This window comes from Malaya genurostris, chromosome 2 (genome assembly GCF_030247185.1).
Source record: "Malaya genurostris strain Urasoe2022 chromosome 2, Malgen_1.1, whole genome shotgun sequence".
Taxonomy (NCBI): Eukaryota; Metazoa; Arthropoda; class Insecta; order Diptera; family Culicidae; genus Malaya; species Malaya genurostris.
In genome coordinates this window covers 16,175,120-16,188,173 of record NC_080571.1, presented here as the reverse complement: position 1 = coordinate 16,188,173, position 13,054 = coordinate 16,175,120, and the positions used below count along the sequence as shown (strand labels likewise).

Sequence of the window (13,054 nt, the reverse complement as noted above, 5' to 3'; positions counted from 1 at the left end):
ATCAAATTATGAAATATTAATAACATCATCGCTAAGAATCATATCTGTAACATTGATTTTTTTCCGAAGTAAAGCACGGAAGAAACCGTTCGTTTAATTCCTGTAATTTCCTAATGATAAGCATATTTTTCAGTATATTCACAGGATTGCACAAAGGAACCTGATACATTTATTATGTAAATTGACAAAAGATGCGAGATGCTAGACGAAAAAACTAACCAGCAATAAAAAGAAGAAGAAAATGAAGGTTTACAACCATTTATTTTTTAAAAACAATATTTTACGCATATATATTTACAATACGTAATTTTCAAGCCTTTCTAAGAAACTTTTTTATCAACCGCAGACCAAAACGTCATTCGCAATAAATGGAGGGGCTTCTCCACAACCTGTAACGGATTCGTCTTGGGATAATAACGACAATTTAGCTTGTTTACCACGCCGTCCAGGAGGAAGTGAATTTCGTCGCTCATCATCATGCTACTTAGAGAAATCTCACCACTGCTCGAGCATCTTGTTCGCGAACGATAAACGAGCCCCACAATCCGCCAGATTCAACTGCTATATTCAACTTTATATGGATAAAACAAAGAGAAATTTGAAGAGGAACCGCATGTTTTTTACCCGTACGCGCGGGACTCTTCACAACAGCAGATCGAAATCATCCAACAATCATTGGTGTCTGGGCAGTCCGAACGTGGCCCGGAGGGCTTCACAGTATAACGCGAAGGCACCGGTATTATCGGTTGTTTTTTTTTAACTCACGAATATTGACGTACGACGGTTTCTTCAAAAACGAGTTATAAATAGAAACGCGGTGAGCGACACTCCAGTGCTCCATGATGGAAAACTACTAGTCGAAAATAGACCTGCATTCTTCTATTTTCGTATGCCATATTCGGTCTCTACCTCTTTTGTTTGGTTCCTGTTCAGGAGAATAAAATGTGTCAGGTTTCTTTGCACAACCTTGTATTTTTTATGCAAACTAGAGTCTATATTTCAGCTCTCAAACAAAATGGCTGGTGATTTAATAGTTTTCTGAGTCCGGACCGCTGACGATGATCGATGATATAAATTGCATTTATTTTATTGGTTTTCCTAATTATAGACAGTAAGTAATTGTCCATGTAACCACGACCAGAGATGTCCATCTTCTCTGTGTGACGAAGAGCAAGTATAATATCTCCCCTCGCACTGACAACATCAACGAGAGCTCTTCTTTTTCACACATATACACCTCTGTTATATAAAGTGTGCACGCATCATGAGAGCGAGTATTTATTCTCTTTCAACTCTAGCACTGGATCACACAAAATTGATTAAATTTAACGAAGCTAAGCTGACAAAGGCGATTATTAGACACTTGTAGGACTTTACTGGTGAACCAGGAATTGTGAATAAAATCTACTTTATCGACGGTAGCAATTTGAACTACATTATAAATGACATGATGCAATGTAAACACACAATGGTTTACAAATAAAACTCAAGTGTGGGAGAAATATTTAATATGCAACATGAATACACGAATAAAGCTATCAGTACTGTTTTATATTGTATGTTTCCATCACTCAAATCTGAATAAATGTTTTTCTTTGTTTGGATCCGAATCCATGATGACTGTGGCTCACTGACTTTTTAACTCACACCTTTCACATGGAACTGTAAATGAATCTTACTTATCTTATTATCAATCTAATAGCAATCATATCAGCAAACACTTGATAGATAAATAATTGAAAATGAAACCGAACATTTTTAAACTTCATTGTGTCATATTATACTATTATACCATTTTCTTGTTTCCGGTATTGTCTAACTGTCAAAGTGGTAATCCATTTTACTGCTTTATTATTAAATATTTTTAATTTAAGTGCTCCTTAAATTGAATGAGTTTTGAGCCAATTTTATCGAAAACGGTAATACTTTACATTTGACGATGTTCATACGAGGTATACCGGTATGAAGTGAGCGTTAGGATACAAATGTGTCGATAATTAACATTTGGTGTGAATAACTCTAATTTTTTTTGTTTTGTTTGTATAACATCTGCCTAACATATTAAGTATACTGACACGAATGCCACAAAGATGGTAAAGTGTCATTAATATTAAAAAAAAAATATTAAGTATAGAACAGCTGATTGAATAAACAACATCATATTTTTCATCATTTTTGATTCGAAAGTTTTGATTTGCGGAAAGTATTGTGTTTTGTTTTTATTTGAAGAAAAGTGCTACATAGTCGCATGGAATGCTTATTGATGCATATGGTGCTCATGTTTCATCAAAAGCTACCATAGTTTAAACGGTTCAGAGATAATGATTTTGATGCGAGAAATGAAGAACGTGGAAGACCAAAATCTTGAAGACGTAAAATTGCAAGCAATATTGTATTAGCATGATGCTTCTAGTCAAAAACCAATGATAGCGATGTTAAAAGTAGCACAACAAACAATTTCTGATCGCTTAAAATCTTCGAGACAAGAAAAAAAGTTCGAAAAATGGGTGCCACATAAATTGAACGAAAGGCAGTTGGAAAACCGAAAAATCACTTGTAAAATATTTCTTCAACGACTCGAAAGAAAATCAGTTTTGCATCGAATTGTTACATACCTATTTTAAGACTAACGATGAAAAATGTACTAAGCCGAATAATGCATGGCTTATTCTGAAACAAACACCAACATCGACTGGAAATTAGTGTTTGGAAGGATCAGAAAGGTGTAGTGTGTCATAAGCTTCTGAAACCTAGTGAAATTGTTAATACTAATCGCTACAGACAACAAATTAACAGTTAGAACCATCGACCAGAATAAACCTGAATTTACGGCAAAGTTATTTTGTTACATGACAATACAAGTGTAAGATTATAGTGTATAAAATGATTAAGAGTATATTTGTTAATTTACTTTCAGGCGATGATTATCACCTTGTACCGTTCAGCAAAAATAAACATTGAACTCTTCACTTTCGCAAGTTTTCATTGACCTCACTTTCATCCGTTTACTTTGATCATTAAAAAACTTAAACAAAAGTATTCTGCAATCAATTGCTGATTTTTTCAAATGGCTTTTGAACTCTTCCAATTTTCCATCGACTTCCAGCTACTTTCTGCCACAGCTCTGCTTGGAAAGTATCAAAACATTACTTAAAAGCGTCCCAATTTCCGAAGTTTCTGTGAACTCTGTAATTTGGTTGTTTAGAGCGACAAGTTGAGGAATACATAGTATGTCATATGGATGGTTTTCTGTTAGATAAAAGTGCTGCTGCTAGTATCTACTATCGTAAAATGAGAATCTTACAATCTTACATCATTTTTGTTCTGACAGTCAGACTTTATCGAAAGCATTTGGTTCGAATGATTTTCGGTCGAATCTAGTGCTCGCATGTTGAACTCAAATTGATGACTCCACCATTTCGAAAGCTGTTTACTTCTTATTGGTCTGAAAGAGTTCACGAATCGGTAAGACCAACGATTTCGTTGGGTTTGAAGTAACCTTACCATCGTCAACTATTCGGATAAAGCACAAGAATCGTTTTTAAGCTGTATCCAAACAAAAGAAATTTTACACAGATCTAATTCATTCTCGGCCCCTGTTGGGTACTAACGTGAAATTTTGAATGTGCCTCTTTTGCTGCTTTTAAGTATTTTCAATTCTTACGTTCCAAAAAAATAAATATGTCTAGCAAAACCCGCTCTTTGTAACCCTTAACCCTTCTTCACGACCATAAGATGTCCAGGACGAAATATGTCAGTACAACACAATATTTTAGTTATTGTGGGTGTAAAGTAAGATCCTCAGCAAAAAGTAAAGAAACACATCGATTTGATAATAATTGAACAGTTGATAACGATTTTTATAGAAGGGAAATATATTTCCCCATGAGCGTTAAGGGGTTAAACTGTAATGATAATTCAAACGTATTTAGCTATTGGCACAGCTCAGTCCAGCAACTAATCAGTTCGAGTACCAAAGTGCCAAAGTACGTATGTTCAGTAGCGCGATGTCATGTGCCATCAATTTTGTTTGCCCGTTAATGTGCAGCATTTATTTGACATTTATCAGATAAACCGTGTACAACGTTAATACCGGAATTGGGTGGTCGAATCAAACGTTGTTTAAGTTTTCAACAACGTTGTTAGCGATTAAACGTTATCAAATTATTTAACTATTTACAGTCATCTATTCATTCTTCAACTAATATTTAAAGTAGGTGTGTGTCATATATGATTACCGTATTGGATCAAATGATAGGTTGAAGGCTGTGTCACCATATTTATGGTTTCACTTTATCACGAAAGAAAACAGATTTTCAGACTGAAACTTGGAACAAACGTATTCATAAACCTGTATAAACTTTTAATTCGCTGTACTGCTATCACCTACTCAGCTGTTTACCTCAATATTGCACTATTTTCCACTTCGTTTCCGAATGGCTCTTATCTTTTATAGAATTTTCGAAACTATGAAGATTGAACTCACATTATCTCTCCATTTAGTTTGAGTCACATTCATTTTTTTATATAAAGAGAAACATTAGAAAAAAATGAAATTAGAAAATCTGTTTGCAGCGATTTCGAACAGTGTTTTAGCTTTTACTGAAATTTGGTGAAGCACTTGTAATCTAATGTCACCTATCGATTTTGCAATGCACCACATCGCCATTTCACATATACTTATAAACAGTCACGTACCCTGAGGGAGGGCCTGAGGGGCCCTGGCCCCTCCCGAAATCAAAACCATATAAGTATTTAGAATGTCTCAGATATGTGTTACAGAAATAACAAGAGAGTAAACGTAATGAAATGTAATACAATATCAGTTCCAGTGGAAAAGTATATGTTAAAAACAGCCGTAAAAGGCACACCGAGAATTAGGTATATAAGCAATTTTCAGTAACATTTTTGTTTTAATCTTTGGACCCCTCCCGAAATGAAATCCTGGGTACGAGCCTGCTTATAAATATCTGCTTAGTTCCAGATAGAGACGTTGAAAAGCACTAGAAATAAGTGTTTTAGCTGTGCTGGTTTATTTAGCGTTTGCTTATCGTTTTGGCGTGAATACGTCTTACTTTAATATGAGGCGCCATTTCAAAATTTGCCCTGTGGAAGAATGGGTAGAACTTAATCGTGAACATCTCTTGTTGTACTTAACGCATCAACATAATTCTTTCTCTATGCCATCAAAAATATGGTCAGCAATATATGATTAAATTTTAAACAGTGTACCTAAGATAATAAATCAACGTAAATATTTCATAAGGTCTTGTAAACGAATGACAGATTCTCTTTGTTTACTTTCTTTTCTGTTAATAACACCTAAATTTCCACGTTTACATACAAAGTATTCATGTAGAATGAAAGAAAATGATTCCAGCTTTGTAACAGTATCGGATATGTAACGAATAATTGCATAATAACGTAGATATAGCCGAAAGAGAAAGTAAACAAAGAGAATCTGTCAATTGTTTCTAGGTCCTTTTGAAATGCTCACGTCAAAATGACTGGAAATTTATGTTTTTTCAAATTTTATGGAAAACTCACACTTGCTTGATTTTCTTGTATGAACAGACGCAGCACAAACAGACCTTCTCACGTGCTTTATTCGAATGTCGTTACGCTTTTCGAATCTCATGGCGAATCAAAAATATGGTCAGCAATTTATTATAAAATTTTCAACAGTGTAAGAGCAAATTCAGCAGCTGCAAGATTCATATGGGTGGTCTATAATATAAGTGAAACTGAAACAAACGTATCCCCAGCAATCCGTTTTAGTTTTATTTATTCGACCAGTTCTACTGTCGAATTTAAAACTGGTATACATTGCCGTTCTATTTTTTCTATATTTGAAACACAGATAAAACCCCACTGGGGCTGCCAGTTTATTTTGTTATAATTTCTAGATTTAAATTTTAAAACTGACATAAATTATGCATCTAGAACTAGAACAATCCTGTACATGCCCTAAGATAACCATAAATGACTGAAAAATTTTGTTATCTCGAATTTTTTAAAAAAAACTAACGCTTGCTTGATTTTCTCGTACGCAAAAACTGACCTTCTCAGGCCGTGCTTTTGTCGAATGTCGTGACGCTTTTCGAGTCTCATGCAGAGTTGCCAAGTTATTTTTTCAAAAATCTGTCTCTGACTCAAAAAATTATCTGGATTTGTCTGGGTTTACTATATACAAGGAATCGACCGGGCCTCATTTTCAGTGACCTATCATTTCTAGATAGGTGGTCACTGATAGGTATAGAGGCCAAAACCCGCAAAGAACTGGAAAATCTGACAAAATTAGTAAAATCTGGTAATATTTAAAAAAATCTGGCAAAAGATCTGATTCGTTAGAGCGTCTGACGAAGCGAAAAAAATCTGGCATTTGCCAGATAAATCTGGCGACCTGGCAACGCTGATCTCATGGCGAACAGTCGGATTAAGCAGGCATCAGCAGATTATTAGTGATCGCATTAAGATTCTGAGTATTTTTATTTCAAGTTTCTGAACATTTCTGGAGCTGATTTCTTGATTAGATTTTGGAACTGAATTCTGATTCAGAATTCTGGAACAAAATGACTCTTGGATCTGGATTCAGGAACAAAATTTTAGATCTGAACTCCGAACCTGAACTTTGGAACTGATATCTTAGCCAGAATTTAATTTTTCTGTAAATCGACAAAAAACATTGTTGTACTTTTTACTAATTTGTTCCCTGGTGGCACAATATGTTAGTCGTCAGTCGAACTTTAGTATATAAACTACTACTACTACTCGTTTCGTTTACTAGCGAAGTAGTAAATGTTGAAAAATTCACGCAAACAAACAATTATTACGATCAATTATCGATTTTCAGAAGTGTGAAAAAATCATCTAAATGTTTTTCACATTCACGTCCTCCAGTTATGTGTGTGGCATAACCTGCTACCCTGAATTAAAATGAGTATCAATGCAACCCCATCTCCAAAACCTTAACTTTTTAATAATTACTTCATACAATAGTATAAGCAAAATCACGTATTACGCTTGATTACTACAAAATTTCAAGTGTGTAGATGTAAATTTACTTGAACAGAACTCATTTTCAGAATTAAGGATCTGAACTCAGTTCCAAAATTTAGTTACGATTTTAATTCCAGCATGCAGGTACTTCAAACTGAGCCTGAGTTCTGGAAATGAATTCTGAAACTGAATTTAGGAATTAAATTCTAAAAAAAGGAATTGAAAACTGAATTCAGGAAGTAAATTCTGGAAGTTCAGGAAATAAATTATGGTTCAGAAGACAGTTTCAAAAGACTGAATCGGAGTTCAGATCTTAAATTTTGTTCCAGAATCCAAATTTTGTATTCTGGAACTAAAATGTGATACTCAATTCCAAACCTTAAACTATGTTCAGAATTCAGGTAGACCAGAATTCACGTTCTGATGTCAGTATCGAAATTCAGTTATAGACTTCAGTTCCAGAATCCAACCCGAATGAGGGTTTACATCACGCAAACGACTACTTCAAAACCGAGTACGAAAAAGGCAAGCGAGGTGAGTTTTCCTCATTGTTTTCGAAAGTTTGAGAAAATAAAATTTCTGAGTTATCACTGGTTATGTCACACAATTGAAAGTTTAATCATAAATTGCTAATCATGTTCCTAATACCATGGAGAAAGAATTATGTTGTTGGGTTTAGTACAACTCGAGACATTCATGATTAAGTCCTACCCATTCTTTCACGGGGCGAATTTTGAAAAGGCGCTCCATAGTAAACTACGACGATTGACGTCAAAAGAAAAAATTTCTCTTTCGTCAGGTATTAAGTTGAATACTCTAAATGTAATCGCTCGCTGGGAATTTGTCGTCAAAATAAATATTGACAGTTGGCTTATTAGCTGTTATCAGAAATAAATGCGTAATGCTCTTAGTTTTGATGTGGAACACATCTTTATTTTCTATATAGGGGTGCAAATAAGAAACTCAAGGAAAAATACACGTAGAAATGTGGTCAGGTTTTAAACACTTACAGCTCAGTCTATTTTGTATCAATTATTGATATTATTTCATCATTTAATTGGAAATATTTCTAAGCTTCGATTTGAATGTACGTATTTTTAATTATAAATGAAATATATAAATGATTGAAATTTTGATTAGTTGCGAGAATGATTGAAAATTCGATTAGTAGCGAGCAGTGTCCTATTTTGTCTACTAAAAATCTCCGACATACCAGATTTCCCTGCCATAGACGACAATTTTGAAAGAGTAAGTGATATATCAAAGGAAAAGCTTCGCTTTGATTGGTCAATCGATGCAGAAGCGAAGCTGTTGGAAGCACGCGAATCTATAAATATAAGCCAAATTATAGCTAACGTTTCAGTCCTATGCGTAGCATGCTAGAGGTAGGGTTTTGGTTGTTGCTAGACAGCAAGACAATAAGTGCCATAAAACGATTTGAAGTTTTAAGTGCCATATAACGATTTGAAGTTTTAATTGTTGTGTCATGCAAATCACAGAATGGTAGAGAAACTTAACCCTATAAAAATAACTGCTTGCATACAAAACTTGAACACAAGCTTTGCGAAGAGAAGCTTAAATATCGAAATCCGTATCGCAAGTATGTACAAAGATATAATTACATACATTTGGGATATTGGGTTGGCGGTTCAAAGCATAGGACGCTGGTCTTACAAGCTGTTGGAACCGGCCCTCCACATGGTAGCCATCTTGAATGAGGACGGGAGAATCACTTGATTTAAGGACGTACGACTTACCACCTCAAGCTTCAGCAATCGCGACTGTAATCCCCCAGTTTGAACCCTGGCGGTTGTCCCGACGCGCCAGTCTAGATATGGTTTTCATTACGCACATCTAACGTTCTGATTCTAACGGTCCAAACATCGGCGGTCGTCCCGACGCGCCAAACTGCCTCATCTGGGTGGTTTTCATTACACACCGCAGAATAAAACATGGCGGTTGTCCCAAACACGCCTGCTCTCTACTTTCGGTAGTCAATCATGCAATTTGGATTCTTATTTCCAAATATTCCTTATGTCAAGTGATTCCACACACAAGCCAGTTGTCGTATGTTCAAGCTTCGACCTGGAAGGATTCTTATACCGTTTTCGTTTATTGATCAGAGCAGCCCGAAAGCTGACCCAGAGTCGCCCAAACAACGTTTGATATGTTTGTTTTAGCAACCTGAGGTCGCTCTAGATCGGACTCCAATCGCGTAGTTTCGCTCTGAAAATTTTTCCGGGTCGCACCACGCATCCAGCCGAGTTTGTTTATTTTTTCTTTTTTTCATGAGTTGTTGTATAGGGCGCGTACCACGTGTTCATTTTACTCGGAGTCAGAGTAGCCCGCGTCTAGGTTCAAAAACGAAAACGGTATTAGTGTCAGTAGGATCCATAGTACTAGCCATGCAATGATTCTGTACACTAAGAATCGGCTGCGAAGTCTGTTAAAACAGAAAGGCCAAATTCCACAAAAGGAATGTAATGCCAAGACTTGGCTTTTTTTGGGATATTGGTGTGATTTCGTCGCCTGTAAAACAAATACAAATCAAGACAAACAAAGTTCGGTGTTGGTTCCTAATCAAGATCAATCTAAGCAGACTCTCGTGCAATTGCGGATTCGAAAGTGTGACGATTGATTGAACTGTTTGATTGTAGACCATTAAAAATTTTGGTTGCCTTGTTCCACATCAATGGCTTGAACAACCCTATGGGGCTGATCCTTGTAGTTTTTTACCTAAAATTCTTGTTTCTGCGGAAACAGTGCTGCTTGACAGTAACCGCAGCGTCGCTTCAAAATTTTGCACACACGCTCATGCCAATCGAAACCGTTTTCATTCTACCAGTGTGACAAAGATAACTAACGTTCACTATCTCACCGTTTAGGACAGTCTCTTACTAGTAGCTGTCTCTTTCTAGCCGCTGCAATATTCTCTAGGTATCACTCGCTCTCTACTTTACTTTTACGTTTTCTGTTGAACCATTGCTAGTCGCACAATCATATCGCTGTGTATCACTCGTGGAGTGCAGCAATAATTTTTTTCTCTTTCGCCCTTTCCTGTGGCAAAAATTGTCCTCGCGGATTTCTTCGGCACGGTACGTTGCGGATTACCGTAAAACTCGCGTAACCCTCTACTAGTAGTGTCCCGACGGGTCTAAGTCACGATAGTTCGGGCGTGTTACTATCCCGGAAGTGAGTGTGAGTCCGGTTTTACCGGAGACGAACATTGTGCTCAGTGTGACGTCGCACACCATTTTTCTTTTCGCGTTCGCAATCACATCGCTGGCGGAAGAAATATTTGTTCGCACATTCCACTGTGAGAGCTAGCAAAATTGGTGAATTAGTTCGAGCCTGCAGATCGGCTGTTAATCGTAAAGTAGGAGCAAAATCGAAAAACATCAGCCATTAGTCGAGATCGTGTAGTTTTGGAACATTTTTTGGTTTAAATTTTTTTCGATCTTTTGTTCAGTAACGAGTTAAGCTGGTCGGCCAGAGAAGGAGCGGAAGCTTGCTGCGAAGAAGAGTAGCAGTAGCAGGATAGTTGATTAGACAGGTAAAACGAAAACGTTTCGTCGTGCGGGGCGATTCCCCGTATGTCTCGTTCACTCGCGATGGATTCACTATTCCGTTCGTTGAAAGTATAGTATGGTTGTGTGCGTAATCGCTTGTGCATTTTCGGAAACTGTGAAGTGTTTGAAAGTTAAATGATTAAAAAAAAGTTGGAAAAGCAAGGCAGCGAGGAATGTCAAAATTTAATCGATTGCACTCAGTAGCATAGTTGCCAGAATCGCATATATGAAAGTTCCAATACGAGAAAAGAAAAGTTACCTGTGTGATAAGTGCTACATGCTTAACGTTAATAATTAAATATTTGTTACTCGGTTATAGCTTATTTCTCTGAATTTCGCGCACTGTTCACATGTAAAATTACTATTTTAAAACGAAATCCCGTAATTCGGTGCTCTTATAAAACTGATCATAATACCCAATTCTGAAATCGATTGGTCATCCGTAGTTTATGTGGACAGGTGGTTTCATTGATGAACGGTTGCTCAAGTCTGGCAACTATGCTACGCAGAACGACATTGGGAATAGTCATGTGTCAAAATGCAGAACAATCATCAGTTTGTTGAAGAGTATCTCGTTTACCGTCCTAAATCTAAGAAAATTTGTCTTCAAAAATCTTGAGAGCAGCATCTAGGGAACAATTGTTTAGTAAGATATTTTTTGTGTACGTGACTCAAAATTTCATTGCTGCAAGATATTAAAAGATATTTTCCTCTGGATATCGTGTCAAGTTAAAGTGAATTTTCTTTTTTTGCCCGAAAAAAATGCAGTCGTGTACAGTCGTGGTTTAGTCAGACAGCAACCAAATTGAAATTATTACTCTAGAAATTTTAGAACAGTTTAAAAAAAATGTGGAAGCGAATCAATATAACAATTTCCAAATACCCAAGTGAAAAAAAACGCATTTGATCGTCTCCAATTCTCATTGTCCGGTGCGCAGATTAATACCTTCTTGCAATGTAAAACGACGAAAAAGTCTGTAACAGAGTGTAAGGAATGGACGAAGGGCGAACGAAAAGTTACACACATGAGGAATTAAAAAAGAGAAAAATAGGAAACCGACGTGCTGCTACAGTCTGTCTATCTTGAAACAGCAGTGAATTGCTATCTGTAAGGTGGTCAAAATGTTTTCGGCATGTTTACCTGAATTATATCACGTTGAATAGGAATTACCATTTAATTCTGACGTCGTCACGAGCAAATAACGTGTATATCCAATGATCCAATAGAACTTAACATTTATAATCATTAATAAATTTGTCGACAAGTTGAAAATTTGAAACAAAAATCGTTTCTTCGAAGTCTAGAAATCTAACCTAAATATCTAGAAAAAAAATCTAATTCGATACGTTTATAGAAGTTTCGACAGAATTTTAATAGAAATATTATCGTTTGTTTGAGATTGGAATATTTCGTTTTAAAAATGTTTACAGTTTGAATTTTCAAGTCAAAATAACTTACCACTTGGATTCGGCAAACATCACTTTCAATTGTTCACGATTGATGTATTTTCATTGAACCAATTTAACTCAGAAACACTTGTGAAAACTTCAAACATTCACTTTCACTAAAAACAATGTTGTCGCAGACTAGGAAACGTCGCTCTGAACATGCGTAATCATAACTGCAGAACGATGCGAAATAATTCTCACAGATATACCGCTGGGTGCTGTACCCCGAGGTAGCATTTTGCCTACCTCTCGCCAAGAGTCAAATTCAGCCAACTGTAGAAAACTAAAATCTGACTGAACAAAGGAACTATGCAGGCATGAAATGGCTAAAAATGTTATTTCCTATTTTTAGGAAATAATTAGTAAATTCTAAATCTGCTGTTTGAGTGTTATCTATCTGTGTAGTCCTAAATGAATTAATCTCAATTATGATACCGGTATGGAACATCAAAATTAGCTATATGCAATTCTTATTGAAAATAAATTGTGGAAGCGGTATATATTTCTTCACATGCTGTGGGCAGTTTTTATGTCTGACACGTTTTAATGGAGCGGAAAATAAAAAAAAAACTAGTTAACACTATTTTCTCTAGTACTGGTAACTAAGGTAACTGATTTGAATTTACTAGTTTTTTTACTTAATCGTCAAGTATTTCAGTAGTATTTTAACTAACAAAAAGTTTTCATGTTTCCGATTCTTATTAGATAATCGATTCTATGGAACCTATTTACACCACCAGGTAAAATCGTTTCACTCGGGTAGACTCTCCACGCGTAACTTGTTTTAGCCAGATTTGCTAGGGTTACCTTCTTACACAAGTTTGACTAAAATCGCCTTCTTACGCAGTCTTCCGGAGCTCGATTCTAATTGTTCAGCAACAGTTCGTTGGAGATATTGATATGACTTTAATTTAGAACCAAACTTTTTCACTTTTCCTGTAACGTTCTACGGTAACGGTATTCACAATTAACTCAGCATTTCTATTCATCTCATATACCAATACTATGAGTTAGAGTTAGAGTTTGCTTTGAGCCTA

The 13,054-nt window shown here is 36.0% G+C and overlaps 1 protein-coding gene across 4 annotated transcripts in view; it reads left to right on the top strand.

Annotated features, from left to right (window-relative positions):
- The first annotated feature begins 9,980 nt into the window (after nt 1-9,980).
- The window catches only part of LOC131426971 (non-canonical poly(A) RNA polymerase protein Trf4-1-like), a 58,925-nt gene continuing 55,851 nt past the window's right edge, over nt 9,981-13,054 (top strand). Inside the window, exon 1 of one of the 4 annotated variants that reach the window (XM_058589801.1) lies at nt 9,981-10,552. The gene's annotated coding sequence lies outside the window, so the exon portion shown is untranslated. Of the gene's footprint in view, nt 10,553-11,062; nt 11,231-11,334; nt 11,682-13,054 lie in introns of those variants that run through there. The other 3 variants (XM_058589803.1, XM_058589804.1, XM_058589805.1) reach the window with 3 other exon arrangements.